Raw genomic sequence first — 18,536 nt, 5'->3', positions numbered from 1 at the left:
CGACCGATGATGAAAATCGTTTGTTTGGACGAAGCCGTGACGGGCGGCGGACTGCTCGTCTATCGGCGAAAGATTTATACATTCTGCGTGATTTTGAGTGAAGGTATCGAGATAATGGGGTGACATTAGAATATAACTCTATCTCAAGCAAAGTACGTAATATAGGCGAGGCGTTGGAAGGATCAATGGGGAAAGTTTAAGGTTATCATCGTATGTATATGGTACTGAGTGGAGCTTTAAAGAATTATATAGTTGTTTCTCATTTGAAAGGTCAGGGGAAAAAAGTAAATTTCTCTCCAGACTGAGAAAAGCGCGATTTAATGTTCAAAAAGTTACAAAATCTTCTTCAAGTGTCATGTTCCTAGTGAACGTTGGCGACTGCCATGTTAACAACTATATCTGTATCGCTCTCGATCTTGCCCTGTATGGAGTAATTCATCCGCGCCCAAGCCTCTCCATTGTTGCAAGTTCCTCAACCACGAAAGCCTCTTGGGCCCAATCCATTTCTTTCCTTTGATTTTTCCGCTAAGGATCAGTCGGAGAAACTCATATCGAGGTCCACTGGTTATACGGCCAAGAAGCTTCAGAAGTAGCTTGTTGTGCTCCATTCTTCGAAGAACTTCTTCATTTCTTCTACATTTCAAATGCTTCGATTCTATTTATCATTTCTTTATTAAGTGTCGACGTCTCACATCCATAAAAAAGAATCGACCACACATAGCACTTCGTAAATTTCTCCCGTATTTTGATGTTTAGTGAACTATTTGAGAGCAGCGACTTAAACTTCTGAAATGTATTTCTTACTTGTTCTACGCGATATCTGATTTCGTATGAAGGATCGATATGTTGGTTAATCCAACAGCCTAGGTAATTAAACTTCGCCACTCTCTCCAACGTTTCTTCATTCAACAATAATGAGGTCTCGCCGACATCTAGTTTACTCACAACCATATATTTAGTTTTATTTATATTAATAGATAGCCTCCAATTCTTACAAGTTTCATTGACTCGACCTTAAACTTCTGAAATGTATTTCTTACTTGTTCTACGCGATATCTGATTTCGTATGAAGGATCGATATGTTGGTTAATCCAACAGCCTAGGTAATTAAACTTCGCCACTCTCCCCAACGTTTCTTCATTCAACAATAATGAGGTCTCGCCGACATCTAGTTTACTCACAACCATATATTTAGTTTTATTTATATTAATAGATAGCCTCCAATTCTTACAAGTTTCATTGACTCTGTTTACTAATTCTTGTAGATCTACGACATTTTCTGCTATAGTTATGGTATCGACGGCATATCTGATAGTATTGACTATTTCTCCTCCTATTACAATTCCTTTTTGGCCACATACGGATTATCTAAATATGTTTTCTGAAAAAACGTTGAAGAGGGTGGGAGAGAGTATGCACCCCTATCTCACACTTAGTTACAAAATTTGTAACTAAAAGAGTATAAATGTAATTTATAAAAATAGCCTTTACAAGTTAGTTTTACAAACCCCGATTTATGCAGAAAATCTCTTGAATATACTGAGAAGATAAAACAAGCTTTTGATGTTCGTCATTCAATTTTTGGCCAAGAGTGCAGCTCTAGCAGACTTACAAATCCAGACGCTAAGCCTTTCTAGATCTAGACGTTCCCTAAGCCACGCTCTGGATGAACCCCCCCAGAAATGGGGTGGTCCCAGTAAAATCCAATCTAATCAAATAGGGTTTGCTGGACAGGAATTATGACAAAGGCGACTGCGGTGCCTTTCAGGACAGGAAACATCTTCTTCAATGTCCTGCCTGCCCCCACAGATGTACCCTCGACGACCTACGGCTAACTAAACGGAAAGCATTGGAGGTAGCCCATTATTGGGCTAACAAATATCCGGATACGTAAAAGTAAGTGTAAAAATAGCGTAATAGAGATTTGTTAGAACTTGGTAAAGGTATTTTTTTATTAGATTTGTTAGATTTACGAACTCAACAATGAGTTTTTGGTAGTTACAAGTACGGCTTTGGCAGTTACGAAACCATAGAGCACCTGCTGTGCCACTGCCCGGCACTGAAATACCGACGCTTTAAAACTTTAGGGCAAGGTTTTTTGGAGGGACTAGAGGAATCAGCAGAACCCAACATCAGCGATGTAGGGAACTTTGCAAAGATCTGGAAGTGCTTTAACGCAAAGAAAGAATGAGAGGAAGGTTTGGTACAACAATACAGGTGTATCGCAATGGGCCCAAGGCCTCCGAGTGAGGGATCAAACATGATCCCGAACCCCAGCAACCTAACCTAACCTAACCTAACGGCCTTACGCACTGTTGCCATTTTGAATCAAGTAACAAAGCATTTTGACATGAAACGTGTAAACTCGCAATATGCTTTCAAGCAAATTAAATTCAAGTGACTTGATCAATGCACTTGTAAACGCGCCTTTATTCTTAAATTTGAAAGTATAAAAATAACATTGATTATTTGTACATCTTAATCCGTCTTGATGTATTCTAATGGAAATAAACATCTTAAGTCAGTTGTCACCCATTACGATGGACGTGACTGACTGACGTTAATGAGAAATCCCCATCGGAAGGATTATAAAAATGAAACGAATCGGCGATTTAATAAAAAATATGTAATCCCCGAGATCCTGCCACTTGATATATGGAATCGTTTGCATAATTAAACGAAAATAAACAAAAATCAAAGGCAGTCCTCATTTTTTTCGTAGACCGACAACGAAATATTTCTCCATGATTATTTTGCCTAGCTGGAAATTAATGTGGGTGTCACCTGCGCAATTTAATCTTGCCATTAATCTTCTCTCTAATACGATGTAAAATGTGCTGTGATGGCCGATTCGAACGGTTAGTTTTGTTTATTTAAATAATAAATAAAAACGATAAAACAAAGTGTTACAGCAGCAATAACAGTGTGACTTGTGACAAATATTCGGTGGTATCTATGGAGGGTAGGGGTAAGAAGAATGCTCTTCGTTCCGCTAAGTTCTAACCGTTAAGTTCAGTTCGATCCCTTAAGCTGGATTTATAAACTCGGAAGTTGGCGTTCAGTTGAGGTTCAGTTGCAGTTGGATGTTCGCGGCAGTTGAGGTTCAATATTTTTGCATTTATAAACTGTCAGTTTCGGTTGTAGGTTAGGTTTAGATTTGTGAAGATTTCGAACGTTTTTCTTTCGATTTAAAAATACTTCTGGTATTTGTCAAAGTTCAAACACAGTAATCCACGATTACGCAAAATATAAACATCACATTAACAGAAATAATGAAACAACAATAAGGGTCATTTTCCAATGCATCGGCGTCCTGTGCTTCACGTGATCGACAGGCGCTTATTCATTGGCTGTCGCCGAACGTCGCCAGCGGTCGCCAACTGCCCGCAACTGCCGACATAAACATTGACCATCTTTGAACTCCGCTGAACGTAAAACGAACTGCCAACTTTTCGACCAACTGACTTTATAAATGCGCGCGTTCATTTCATAGCGTTGAACATTTTGAACGGCAACTGAACCTCAACTCCCGAGTTTATAAATCCAGCTTTATTGCTTATTAGCGCCACTGTGGTTATTTAGTGAACCTTATTTTCCCCTTTCCGGTGACCACTTTTTCAAACAAAGTCCCATGAGATGTGTCTCGTTACCTCTACCTTTCATAGTGCTATCGCAGTAAAGAGCTGTAACCTTGCATTCCTCCTTATCTATCCATTGAATAATAATTTTATATGTGTATCCAAAGTTCACAGTATTTTTTTAGTTTTATCAACTTTGCTGTAACTGCTTTATTAGCTTTGCCTTGCCAAACACACAAAGAAAAAAGAAACTAAGCTACTGATAGGTGTACTTGTAATAAGCGCTAAGTGGGCAATATTATTGTAATTTTGACTTTGGTTTTGTATTTCAACATACATATCACGTTAAAATTTCTGTGGTAGTATGTGGTATGTGATCTTTAAAATGGTGCTCTATCAGCATTTTTTTTTGCTTTCATCCTTCTGAATAAAATCGCTACGGTCTACAGAAATGCCGACATCAACTATTACATGTAATCTAACAATTTTATTTTGTTTTGTTAAGTATACACATTTTTTTGATATTTTGCTGCTACATATTTTTATAAAAATTGTTGCTAAACTTATAGTATCTATGTGCTAAATTACTCAGATTATAATATAAAATAAATAGGAGTTTTATTAAAATAAATATAGACTATCAAATAATTAACACCTATTTATAGCATTCAACGTTCAGATCCATCAAGTTGATTATCTGCAATTATTCAAAATGATAAATAGAATGTTTCATTCACACTTCAAGACGTTACCCCCTTTCACTTTTATTATCTATTTAAAAAAGCTAACGTTTTTTGGGCCAAACTGTCAATTAGATAATAGTAGAACCTTTTGGATAATACGAATTAACCTGCCATGTTATGTAAGTGTTACAATAAAATTCCTTCTGAAAAAATAAACTACCTATTTAAAATATGTTACAAATAATGGCCTAATAAAATTTGAAAAGAAAACACTATTATGCTGGATGTATCTAAAAAACTAACACTAAGTGGCGTGCAAGTGGTGTTTCTTTAATGGATCACGGAATCTTTATAAAAGTAAACTGAAATCATAAGTTAACTTACCGGTAGTCAATTCAGTGGCCCATATCTAAAAAAAACAAAGAAATATAATTAATACATATGTACACACCGATAAAAAAATAAAAATGATTTTATCCTAACCTAACCTAACCAACTCTATTCTGAATGTATTTTTATACATGCCAGAAATATCAATATTCGAAAAAATATCGTAAGCAATAGAATTTAACTGGTATTTTTCTGTCATGTATGGTTAATAATGGAGGCTATAAGTGATAATATTTTTAGAGGTGGTATATTTCGACCCCAGGAACATATCCATGAGGTTTTTATTTTTATTTTCGCAAAAAAAGATGTGAAAATCGTAAGTTTTCTTTTCAATTTTCCTGTATATTTTAGAAAACTTTTTAGAAATGTTCACCGCAAATTCTCCTGCGGTATAATTTCTTAATCTTTGATATTACCATTGTTAAGGTTAATTGTTAATTAATGTTAAGTTAATTGTTAAACATGTTTCTTTTATTGAGATCTACCAGCCATGAAAATTTTTGCACTTGTTTAAGACGCACCCTGTATAATTTACTTTAGTAATGGGTATGTAATTCATACGTTTCAGACTTTTACCCTTTTATTTATAGGTAGATTCACCGAAAACCGTAAGTATTTTATCTAGTACAAACTGAGACGAATCAAAACACCATTAATTATGTCAAAACATTTAGAAAATATAATTTTTTAATCCTCCTCGCCTATTGCAAAACCTAATAGGAAGTGGGCAGGCCAATTTCTAAAATTTCGACGAGACACTGACAAGATACAAGATAATCTGGCTGGGAACCAACTCCATACTACAAGACCGGTGTGCCACTCTCGTTTTGCAAACCGTGTAACGTATTTCGTAAAACCGGCCTTTTCCTAGTTTTCTGTCTAGCTAAAAAAAACTGGCGATTAAGCAAAAGAATAAAATATTCGCAACAACAAAAACCGCAAAACATTGTCTCGACGTTTTCACTTACATTGTGGATTCTAGAAGGCGTTAAAATCGGTTATATTGGCCATGCAATTAGTGAGTCGTGCGCAATTACATGCTGAATTACCGATTATTTTTTACAACTCGGCCGCTGCTTTCCACCGAGTTTTTGTCTCATTAGGTAACGTGTTATTTTCACAATATTTATTTTAACACCAATATTATGTGGCCTTTACCATAATAATTATTTATCACAATACAGGTTACATTTTTGCATGTAAAATTCTTCAGCATAGAAGTGAAGCATTTAAAAAAAATTGTGTTTGAACTATGTGCGCATATTTGAAGTGAAACTGCTTACTAACAGCTATTAAACTGAAGGATATAAAGGACATGTTTGAAAAAGTGTAGTTTGAAATGTCGAAAAACAAATAAATTAAGAAAATTAATAAATAATTTGATCCACTTTCACAAAATTTGTATTAAAACGTCTACATTGTATAGTAATTATGTATAGTCTATAGTATCTATCACGTGGAGTGTGTGTGTGTGTGTGTGTAAAAAATACAGGTCGCGTTACTACGTCTTTCTATGCCCATGTATCGTGGGGACTGTAATAAAAAAAAAGAACGAACTTTTTCAGGATCACTAATTCATTGTTGCTAATTCCTGACGTATTGATGAAGCCGGAAGGCAGAAACACTAAGTGTCTACAGGTAGTCATATTTTAGTCATGTTTTCATGGCTAATCTTACTGTAGATTTTGCCCAATAATTTCGTTCATTTTTTATTTCTATGTCCTTATCACTTTTCGTCTCGCACTTGTGTGTCACGGCCTTTAATTTCTACTCCAGCGCGCGTAAAGAAGTTTCACTTCAAAAATTCTATTATCTATTCTACCAGTTAAAAACTTCCCCTGTATGTATTAAACTACAAACATATTATTTGTACAAAATCCATGCTTTGGTATTTATTTCTTAATACCTACTAAACAAATACACTAGCTGAAATATATTTACTATTAAATATAGTTTATTATTCACTAATTATTAGTGAGATTGTATAGAATTTTATTCTTTCTGAACCTCATAGAGAGAAGGCGCAAGTTCCATTATAATTAAAAAAAGAATTGTATTAATATAGAAATACAGCAAATATTATAGATATTTACGATACAAGTGAGTTAACAGCATCATTAAGACATGCGCGTGAAAGTTGCACGAGTGCGTAGCACGAGTTGTGTAACCACGCAAGTATCTTAATGGAGTTAACTCGCGTGTATTGTACAATATTTTATCTACGTCTAACTATAAAAACACACAATTAATTTTAAAAATTATTGTACTTAGCTATATACCTAACCTAAAAATCAATTACCTTAATACCTTTGTCCAAATAACACCATGCATGGCAATGTCAATATGACAGTAAATAATATTGATGTCACTAGTTTAAAAAATGAGCGATTCGGGAAGTATTCCCTCTGACATCGAAGAAGAGGCATTCAGAGCCACTTCTGGATTGCTTCCAGCACGATCGAAACAGAAGTATGAATATACATACTCCAATTATGAAAAATGGTGCACCGAAAAAAAGTACACAACTATGGAAATGAAAAGGTACTCATAACATATTTTTCCAATTTAAAAAAAAAATTGCAAAATAAATGTTTAAAAAATATTTTTTTCTCTTTGATAGTCATCTAAACAAGGAGTGCGGTAATAAAAATGCTGTTAACTCATTCAAAATGCGTGAGTTAAGAGCTTCTTAACTCACTGACGTAGATAACTAATATTACTGTATTTCTCAACTATAATATCAACTGAAATGTGTTCGAAGCACATAATTTAAATGTAAAAAATATATTATGTGTAAAAAAATAATATTGACTATTTTAGTATTAAATACCTGACATTTAATTTCTACGCTTAATAATGAAAGAGGAGAACATAATTGATTCAACTCACGTGTATTCGACATGTATTGATATAGAAAGATGACGTAAATAATCAGATAGAATTGCAAAAGGAAGAAAAGGAGCAAAACCAAAGAAATAGAATAGAATTGATTTAACTTATATACTGGCATAATAAAAAAAAGGTCATTGATGGAGAAAGGTTTAAATAAGGTCTGTTTTTTTATTTAATTGGTATATCTGCAGAAATTTGCTTAACTGTATAACTATAAAATGGATAGATGATAGAAATACCGGGTGAGTCTCGAACGTGGCTCATCCCTATAATTTTTTTTATTTTTTCAGATAAAAAAAAACGAGATTTGGTACGTTAATATATTATGACATAAATTAGAATTGATTGACGGTATTCAATTGTTTTTAGTCACTTCCTGTGTCACCGGAAATGACTACAACTTTTTGACTACAAATATTTCTACTTTATTGGATAGAAAATAACACTCTGAATAGAATGAAATATCATATGTCAACTTTTGACATTTTCGCTTAAAAACAAATCGTATTAAAACAAATCGTGTAAATTTCAATCTAGAGTGTCATGGTTGTGTTAAAAACGCTAATTTTTAGTCAAGGAGCCTTGGAAAAATAGTTTTGATCGTCTAATGTTTTTCGGGTCTTGCCATGGCCGGTTAAAAGATGCCCAAATCGTATTTTTAATCATATCTCAGTTTTTTCAAATGGGACAAGGGTGGCTCATTAGCATATTTGAAAAGGAATTTTTTACGAATAATTTGATACCGCATACTTGGTATTTCATTCATTCGAGTCAAATTGTCGTTATGAACCGCATGTTATACAATTCCAAATAAACCATATGCAAAAATGTCAAAAGTTGGCATATGACATGTTATTCTACTCAGAGTGTCATTTTATATCGAATAAAGTAGAAATATATTGAGAGTGCCATTTAAAAATCAAAAGTTGCAATTATTTCCGGTGAAAGAGTAAGTGACCAAAAAAATAGAATACGTCAATCAAGCCTAATTTATGTCATATACTAACATACCAAATCCCGTTGTTTTTGTCTAAAAAAAATATAAAAGTTATAGAGATGAGCCACTTTTGCTCTGTGATAATTGTTAGAACTAATTTTCAATCTGGATATTATGGAGTACCGCATTTAGTTTGTCGAATATTCATTAGTTAAATGGCACACAGTAGTGACATGTTATAGGTATTATCTCTGATTAGCACTAAATCAGTGGGGATAAAATATAATAAACAACATTCATAAAAAACGACACAAAAAGTATGCCCTTATTTTAAAATCTCGCCGCTAAGTGAAGTTAAAATGGAAGTATATATATAATTTCAACACTGAAAACTACCTAAAAGTTAGTATTCATATAACAGTATAAATTTAGTAACTTATATAACATTATAAAGAACATCTGCAATAGAAATACTATGAATACTAAACCTTAAATTTGAATGTTAATTTCTACCCTCACTGTAACGTGGTTTTCACTCGATACAAGGTAATTCTATCTAAAATGTTCCGCAAAGGAAAATGACCAGAGCCGCCGATTGAAATGCCCTATTCTGATTGCACACGTCCTAGGTGACGAGTAACCATCCATCGTCGGTCGAGCTTCCGTAAGATTATGACATCAGTCAGTTCGCACTCTCCTGTAATTACCTGCAGCAGCAGCAGCAACTAACAGACGCAGTAGATCAAGGAATGTGTACGTGATTCTGCAAAGCGGTTGGTTAGAGTGAAGCCGACCTCGGCAACCTTCAGGAAGCCAAAGCGGAAAGGAAAAAAGCCGAAACCGGTAATTGAATTATCGCACATTATGTATGTACTTCGTACCTTCTGGTGCAAATGATTAGAAACATTTTTTTTAACAAAATAAAGATGTTACTATTTATTCAGACTGTTTTATAAAATATACAGTATTGACAGTAATTCTGGTATTTTCGCCACTGGAAAAATATCTTATTATACAGGGTGTTCCAGAAATAAGTGAAAGTATTTTAAGGGTTGATAGATCTCGATAAAAGAAACATATTTTCTCTTTATCCTTTTTGAAATAAGTCCAAAATAACGGAGTTATTTTACTTTGAACATTTCCAAAAAAATGATATGATTTTTTTCTAAAATTTTGAAAACCAATGGATTTTCTTTCTTGTAAATTTAATCTAATACCTATGTTGCAATATTATCAAGAAATTATGGTTTTTAACTAAAAAAAATCAAAAAAAAATTTCCAAAAATTTCGAATTTAGAAAAAAAAAATTTTCGCGAAAAAAACTCATAGGCGTGTTTCTGGGGTTAAATTATACTACCAGTTAAAATACTTGCACTTATTTCTGGGACTGGAGATATACAGGGTATCTATATTTTTATTAGTCAAAGAAATTTCCTTAACCGGCACAAAATGCATGTGGAACTGATTTTTCTATATTTTCAAATTCAAATTTTCTATTAAATCCAAATTAATTACAATACATAAATTAGGTACCTACTAATAAAAAGCGCGGGTGAGTGAAAAACGACACGCAGTTCCAGGGTGAATTTTCATTCCTCTAAATTAGATCTATTGCCACATTACTAAAATATTATATTTTGTAACTGAAATTAAAATTTTTTGCATTTTTTTTGCATTTACATAGATCCAAATTTGCTCCTTCTAAAAATATCCACAATGATTTCAGACTGGATAGCTGAAATATATCTAAATTTCTCTAAAAGAGGGGAACAGTATACACAGGATGTCTCAGAAATAAGTGCAAGTATTTTAACTGTTAGATATACAGGATGGCGCACCTCATTCGCCTCGGTTGATTATACGAAAACGGAAAGATGTAGAAACAAAATATTTTATGGGTATATGTGGGAAGACAATGTGCATAATTTAAAATTATTTTGAAATATACAGGGCGTGTCAGAACTAAGATCCATACCAAAGTTATTGATTTAATATTTTTTCATATAAAACACTGGGGATTTTATTTCATTTTTGGATTCTTGGGCATAATATAAGGCATTTATTATAAGGGTTTAATATGTCTAAAAACTTTGGTTTTTGAGACATTTAAAGATATCTAAATATGCATGATATAATAAAAAAGTCAACACCTTGTACATTACTTTTCAAAATTAATTCTTGTGCTAACTTTCAGGCCAGAAAAATAAACTTAACAAAAAAATCTGATTGCTTCCTTAAGTGTATACAGGGGTATCAAAATTCGCTGGTCTGTTTTAAATATTTACTTTACATAAAAACTTCGTTATTTCAAATGCAACACTCTCTATTTTTTTAATAAGTCGAATCAGATTTAAATGCTCTTTCAGACTATATTAGGGTTTCCTATACCTATCTAGCTCAGATTATGAATAAGAAGCAATTTTTCAAAAAAAAATGTAATCAAGATAGCTGTTGTCGCCATGGCAATTTTCTAGTGAGTTTCTTAGTAGCTATTTTCAAAATCGACTGTAGTTTATGGACTTCCTTTAAATTTATAACAGGTTATTTTAATTTAATTTACCTAAAATAAGGTTAATAAGTAAGTATTTATTATTTTATCAAGAAAAATGAAGCAATATCTACTGGCGGAAGGAATGGATATGTTACTAGTGATTTTATTTTGTGACACGGCGTCGTGTCCCAAGCTTCCCTTCTCACAAAATAAAATACCACTTTTAGCACTTATATCATAAATAACTATTATCTACATTCAAGACACTTCAAATTTATTATATTGATGTTATTTAATTGTACTACATGTCTGTAGTTATATTGTCCATAATGATAATTAATTTTCAAATGGCTGTGCTGGGTGTAAATGACTTTCGCGCTCCACCTTTGTGCAAGGCTAATGCTCTTCCCTGAAAGTTCGGACTCCATCAACTTTCAGTAGCACTTGCTCCGTTCTAGTTGCTTGGAAAAAATTATAACATTTAAAATTATATCCACAGATTTTATAAGAACGACAGTGAGTGGATGAACATACGAAAAAAATATTTCTAATTTCGATTTTTGTCAAGTTTGTCGTGTGTGCGGCGGCTCTCAAAATGTTACCATTATATTTTTGAATTTTCCAAGTTAAATAACTCCGTAATTATTAATTTATTTTAGGGCAACGGCCCAGCTACGTCGAAACACCGGTTCCCATTAGAACACCGAAGTTAAGCGACGTAAGGCGATACTAGTGGATGGACGGGTGACCGGTTCCAAATTCTGTATCGTGCTGTTGCCCAATAAAGGTAAAAGTGTAAAATACACTGCTCATTCACGCCAGTTCAAAGCCGGATGAGATCGTATATCTCGTGAGTAAGAGTCGATTTAGACACTTGCCAAGTCGGTAGGCCATTGACAATGATATGGCCGGGGATCGCGGTTCGGATTCCGCGTAAACAATATAGGCCCCGTCCAGATTAGCCCTGGCAGCAAAAAGGAGACGTTAACTTCAAATCTTTACTTCTTTACTTTAATTTATTTTAAAAATGGTAAAAAGAAAATATGTTTCTTTTGGCCAGATCCACCACCCCTTAAAATACTTGCACTTATTTCTAGGATAACCTGTATAATATTCACCCTCCAGTCTGAAATTTACTTGCAGTGACACAATTATTAAAAATTAATTCCTTGAAATCAGAGGACTGGGTTATTCTATATTTTATTCTTTATTTAAAAGACACAGTTACCCATATCATCGACGACGATTTACGGTAATTAAACCGTAGACATCGATTCCACTCGAAACGAAATAATAGATCCCCGGCCGGCTACAGCGACCGGCGTCGTTTCAATGCGACCTTTCTGTAGATCGAACATAGAAACTGATGACCCGCCGAACAAATACGCGAAGCGAAGAACAAAAACCGCGGAACAATAACCGATAAATCTACGGCCGAGGCAGCAGCGGCAGCGGTGGAATCGGCAGCGCGCTACGCTCTCGCCATTGAACTTTTTTCGAAACGCGTATCGGGCGATTTATGTGCCGCGGCTCCATGTGTGGCAATTACAATTATGCGATTTTTGAAGATGACGGGGCCCGATTGTTCGCTCGGGCGTACGGTGGCATCGCGCCGCCGAATAGATGCGCTTCATTATTAACACGTTCGGCGCAACGGCGTTGTTGCACCCGAGGCGCAGGAAGGTCATTACTCAAAAAGGAATTTGATAAATTAACTTGAGGTGGCGTTCGAAAAGAATCAATTAAAAATTGTAGCTACAGGATGATTTGGGCTTACATAGGTGGACAAAATATCCTTACTTACTTACTGTCATTGCTCGCTGACGAGTATTTGACACGCATCAGAAGATGGTTACGCAAGGCCGTTTTCTTTCATGAGCTTTCCTATGACTAAAAAGCCCGATACGTGATGTTAGCTCTCTTCCGCACTCTGGACATTCAAAAATCTCATTACTTTGTTGCCTCTTTATTTTTTAGTTATCGATAACTGAGTTTACAATTCTTCTCCATTGCGTTCTATTGTGCGCTGCTTCTTCCCACTCATTCTGCATGTTTATTCCCTTCGAGTTTTCGTGGAAAATATCTTTGTACCTTTTGAGTTGTCCACCCGGTTTTCTCTTACCATCTACAAGCTCACCGTAAAGCAGAGATTTTGGTAGGTGGTTTTCTTGCATTCTGCATACGTGACCAGCCCATCTTAAGCGGGATTTTGTAATCATGACTTCAACGCTCTCGCAGTTAGCTTTTTCAAGGACCGATACGTTTGAGACATGATGGAACCATTTGATTTTAAAGAGTTGTCTAAGGTATCTCTGTTGCAACTTGTTTAATGCGTTAATGCGTGTTTCGCTTCCATAATATAACATTGTGGGGATTTTTGTTGCTCGGTATACTGCAAGTTTCATTTTTATGCTCAAGTCATGATTATAGGAAACCCTGTCTTTTAATTTACAGAATGCCCTTGAGGCGCTGTTAATTCTGTGCTGAATTCCAGAGTCGATATTGGCCTTTTCCAAATTCAAACTGCCTATATAAAAACGAATATCCAACGAATAGATATTAAGAAAAATTGATAATGGAATAAGCATCATGGACTATAGCGAGCATGACGCTTGTTTCACTTTAATTTTCGAGCGAAAGATGCCTACAACTTATCTTAGATAAAACTATCGAAAACAGGAAATAGTCATCTTATCTGATAGTCAAGCAACGTTAAAAGAAATCAACTCAGAATCAATCAATTCGAAGTTGGTCAAACAATGCATAGAGAAGCTCAACAAATTAGGTAAAGAATAAAGTCTTCCTGGATGTCAGCTCACCAAGGGATAGAAAGTAATGAGAAAGCAAATAATCTGGCTGGAAAAAGAGCGAACACTCCCAGTAACTGGACCAGAACCGTTTTGTTTTAAAATGGAAACCAACTGAAAGCGAAACTCAAGAACATTCTTCGGATTGTCAATGGGTTTTTTACAGGACACTGTCTGCTCAAAGAACACCTCGGTAGATTGAAGCTAAGAAGAAACGGCTAATGCTGTGGGGAAAATGGGGAAACACCAGAACACCTCATCAGTGAGTGCGCCGAGATGACAATCATTCGTGTTATAAACTTTGGCACGACTGATATTGGAGATGGGGAACTACGCTCTGTAAAACCGCCTGAGACTGTATAATGAGTTATAACTCAAGAAAGGGGGACACAATAGATTTGTAAGGTCGATCGCGGTGATTAGCTCCCCTCCCACTCATTCTACATTCCAAACCAAAAAGAAAACTATCGAGAAACATATACCTAGATGATAACATTTTCCTTGCAGTCTTAACATATTCCACATGGTATTTCAAACTTTCATCAAAATATCAAGATTTTGATTTCCCTCGTATAATTGGCAGGTTGCAACTTTCATTTTTAATTTAGAAAAATATACTAAAAAGTCAAATAATTTAGTTACATATTGCTTAAAAGATCATCAAAACGGACCCACTAGAACAAAATATATTAAACTTTAAAATACATCAAAATTTCAAGGTGCCCGTTTTTCGTGCCGGTGCGCGGTGGTGAATGTAATATGTAAAATTTGGAATAATGCAGTAAATGTTGTATCACAGTTAGTAAGCATAATGTTAAAATATTTTTTTGAACACTGTTAATTTTGGTCTATTGGAAAAAATAAAATTCAATAAACTGTAATTAATTTAATTATACACTACCAAAGCAGTGACAATACCAAGCAGACATACCAATTAAAATTAGATTACTTTAATTCTTGTTGGTTGTCACCACCCTAACAATTATTGACGTTTTCGATCCCGTTCCGAATAAATTCCATTCGAAATGGTGCACTTCCACTCCGAAAAATCTAAACCCTATTTTTTTAGTGGGAAATATGCGAAACGTCGATATTTTTTCATCGCGCCTCGTCGCGTCGCTCCAACTATAAGCCGTCGTTTTATTAAATTAAACATGGGAACATTTGCAGATGCAATTCGTAACTGAATTATTCAAAACAAATAGATTAAAACGAAACAATAAGCTGAAAGCGCCAGCCGTGCAGCTTGACAAAACACCAGAAACCCGATTAGAAACCAAACACAGAACGCGGCTGAATTTATCAGCTCGGATCCAGCCGAATCCGTTTAAATAAATAAGCAGTCGACGACGTGAAATCGAATCACCACCAATAAGGTAATATCGAATTTTCTATTATTTATTATAGAAATACCCGTTGCTATTATTTTTACCACTGCATTTCTCCGGTTTTAACGTTATCTGGTTTCGATATTTCTAGTTCTACTAAATATTTAAGTGCATTATATTTAATTTATCAATATTTGGTGTCTCTCGCAGAGGCTCACGCGCTCTACTCTAGGTTTCACTTGTCCATCCGTTAACCTGATCCTAAGAATATATCTGGCTCACCGCCCTTTTAGGCTTCATTGTGGTGTACGTTAGATCAGAGATCTCTTCTCCACTTCTCCAGAACTTCTCCACTTATTCACTGTCCCTCCAAGTGATACCAAACAAGATAAGTGTATTCCATTTTGTGTTGTGTTATTTTCCATTTTTTTCAATATACCGGGTGGTCCGAACTGTATTCCGGAAATTTCGGCAGCATATTCTACAGATAAAAATAAGTAAAAAGTTCGTATAAATGTATGTCCTAAAATGCTTAGTTTCGAAGATACAGGGTGTAGAACTTTCATTTTTATTTCGATTTTTTCCAAATAATTTCTGAAGTAACGTCTATATTTGGATGAAAATTTGTGTCTGGAAGTTTTTTGACATGAGAAATTTGATTTTGATGTCAATATGACTCCTATTTGTAGGGGGCGCCAACTACATGTGTTTTAAATGTTGTTAAAAATGATAAAATAGTTTCTATTGAACTTTTGCCACAAAAACATTTCAAATTTATGATTTCAGTCTAATAACTATTTAGTCAACATGTTTAATATATGTCAATGACGACAGGCATTGATAATTTCGATTCCAAATATCTCGAAAACCATTAGTCGTGCCGATTTTTACAAAAATACCTTTTTGACGTAAAAAAACGTCGTAAATGTGTATTTTTTTTACTCAGCAGTTTTACACAGGTATGGACAAAAAATTATTACTCTACAAGACAGTTTAAACACATGTAGGTGACGCCCTCTACAAATAGGAGTCATACTGACATCAAAATCAAATTTCTCATATCAAAAAACCCCAGACACCAATTTTCACCCAAATATTGACGTTACTTAAGAAATTATTTAGAAAAAATCGAAATAAAAATGAAATTTCTACACCCTGTATCTCCGAAACTAAGCATTTTAGGACAAATTTATACGAACTTTTTTACTTATTTTTATCTGCCGAATATACTACCGAAGTATCGTTCGGACCACCCTGTATAGGGAATTAGGAAAAAAAGAAACATCCGTTTAAGATATCAAAGTTGTGATGTTTAAATTGTGTTGTCATATTGAAATTGAAGGGGAATATCTTAACCGTCTAAGATTCACTGATGACATAGCCCTAATTGCCAATACTCCTAAAGAACTAAAAGTACAAATTAACAAACTAAATACAGCCAGCAATAAAGTAGATCTCAAAAGGAATTTAGCAAAAACTAAAGTAATGCACAACGAACTAGTAAACAAAAAGGACATTCTAATAAATAACATAGCACTCAAAAGAAACATATCAATCAATTCATCATCAATCATATTCAAATCTGGAATACCCCTTTATGGGTTTAAACCTGGACACTTAAAACGGATATTAAAAGGAAACTGCAGGTCGCACAATCCTCAGTGGAACGAAATGTGCTGGAAATAAGACCGACCAAAAAAGACCGTAAAAGAATAGAGTGGATACGACAAAAGACAATCTACAAGACAGTCCACAGAACCAAATCCCTCAACCTGGCAAGAAGTACGAACAACAGAGAGACCACAAAAATTACAGCATAGTACCCACAAAGACCAAAAACCAAGGGGTGGGACCATGATATTAGGAAATTAGCAGGGATAACTTGTGCCCGCATAACGAACAATAGACAACAATGGGTCCAACTATACAAAGAGAGTTTCTAAATATGTGAGGGTTAGGTTAGATTGTATTGGAAATGATTGTAACCATAATTGGAAATAGTTGAATAATAATTTAACAATTTTACTTTATTTGTGTGGGGCGACGATATGTAGCAACGTTATTGGACCTCTACCTTGCTATCTGTTTGCAGAAAGAACTGGACAGCTATTAGAACTGTCTGGTTTGGCCAGCAAAATTTGTGAAAATGGAGCTGCCTGGTTATTGCAGCAAGCTCTTCAATTACTTTATTCTACTCTTAGACTATAATGGTATATTTGGGATAAAGGCTTCCATGACCGGTAACTGTAAGATCATTTCCCACATTTGTACCCAGTTGGGCAACGGCCTAACTACGTTGAAACACCGGTTCCCATTAGAACACCGAAGTTAAGCGGCGTAAGGCGATACTGGTGGATGGACGGGTGACCAGTGCAAAACTCTGTATCGTGCTGTTGTTCAAGGGAAAAGTGTAAAATCTAATGATACACACTGCTCATTCACGCCGGTTCGAGGCCGGATGAGATCGGATATCTCGTGAGTAAGAGTTAATTTAGACACTTCCTAAGTCGGTAGGCTACTGACCATGATATGGCCGAGAACCGCGGTTCGGATTCCGCGTAAACAATGTAGGCAGCGTCTAGATTAGCCCTGGCAGCAAAAAGGAGACGTTAACTGAAATCTTTACTTTACTTTTACTTTGTACCCAGTTGTGTTGAAAAATAAACTCCATGTTTCTCCTACTTTTATGAGGGACTTCTTCAAGTTTACAAACCTATTATAGAATAAAGAAAATTTTCTATAATAGATTTAAAATAAATAGATTTTTACTACAAGAGTCTAAGCTTGAATATTTAATAATTTTAAATAATAATATTGAGTATCAAGAAAATGTAATTATAGATTACAGTACAGCATTGCCGTAACACCATTTTAGGATTTTCCGAAAGAAAAAAACTGTTGTTTTTTTACCTCGTTGCCAATTCGATTAATGCGAACGCTCGTTGTCGATTCGATGCACCAAAATAATCAAAAACAAAAATCGGTCGCAGTAAAATTTTTATTTAACGATCAGATCTTCTTTTTTTGTCCGGCTGTATTTTTTATCGTCCATCATTCAGAGTAAAAATAAACGGAATACAGGTTTTAAATGACAGATATAATAGACTGATTAATAGTCCAAAATTTTTTAAAGATTACGTGAAGGTGACAGTATGCCGGGTCCGTCTCATAAGTGGTTCACCTCTATAACTTTTTTATTTTTTCAGTTAAAAAACGAGATTTGGTATGTTAGTGTATGACATAAATTAGGATTGATTGACGTATTCAATGTTTTTTGGTCACTTCCTGTTTCACCGGAAAAGACTACAACTTTTAGTTTTTATATGGCACCCTCGGTATATTTCTGCTTGATTCGATACAAAATGACACTCTGAATAGAATGGCACATCATATGTCAAATTTTGACATTTTCGCATATGGTTTATTTGAA

The 18,536-nt window shown here is 34.7% G+C and overlaps 1 protein-coding gene across 6 annotated transcripts in view; it reads right to left on the bottom strand.

Annotated features, from left to right (window-relative positions):
* Nucleotides 1-18,536, bottom strand: part of LOC115876062 (ephrin type-A receptor 4-A) — a 701,832-nt gene that overhangs the window by 618,083 nt on the left and 65,213 nt on the right. For all 6 annotated transcript variants that reach the window (XM_030891738.1, XM_030891739.1, XM_030891740.1 and 3 more), the window contains exon 2: nucleotides 4,646-4,670. The gene's annotated coding sequence lies outside the window, so the exon portion shown is untranslated. The remainder of the gene's footprint in view (nucleotides 1-4,645; nucleotides 4,671-18,536) is intronic.

The sequence above is a fragment of the Sitophilus oryzae genome, unplaced genomic scaffold, assembly GCF_002938485.1.
Source record: "Sitophilus oryzae breed Bouriz unplaced genomic scaffold, Soryzae_2.0 scaffold_1396_pilon_pilon, whole genome shotgun sequence".
Taxonomy (NCBI): Eukaryota; Metazoa; Arthropoda; class Insecta; order Coleoptera; family Curculionidae; genus Sitophilus; species Sitophilus oryzae.
This window is presented reverse-complemented; position numbering and strand designations above follow the sequence as displayed.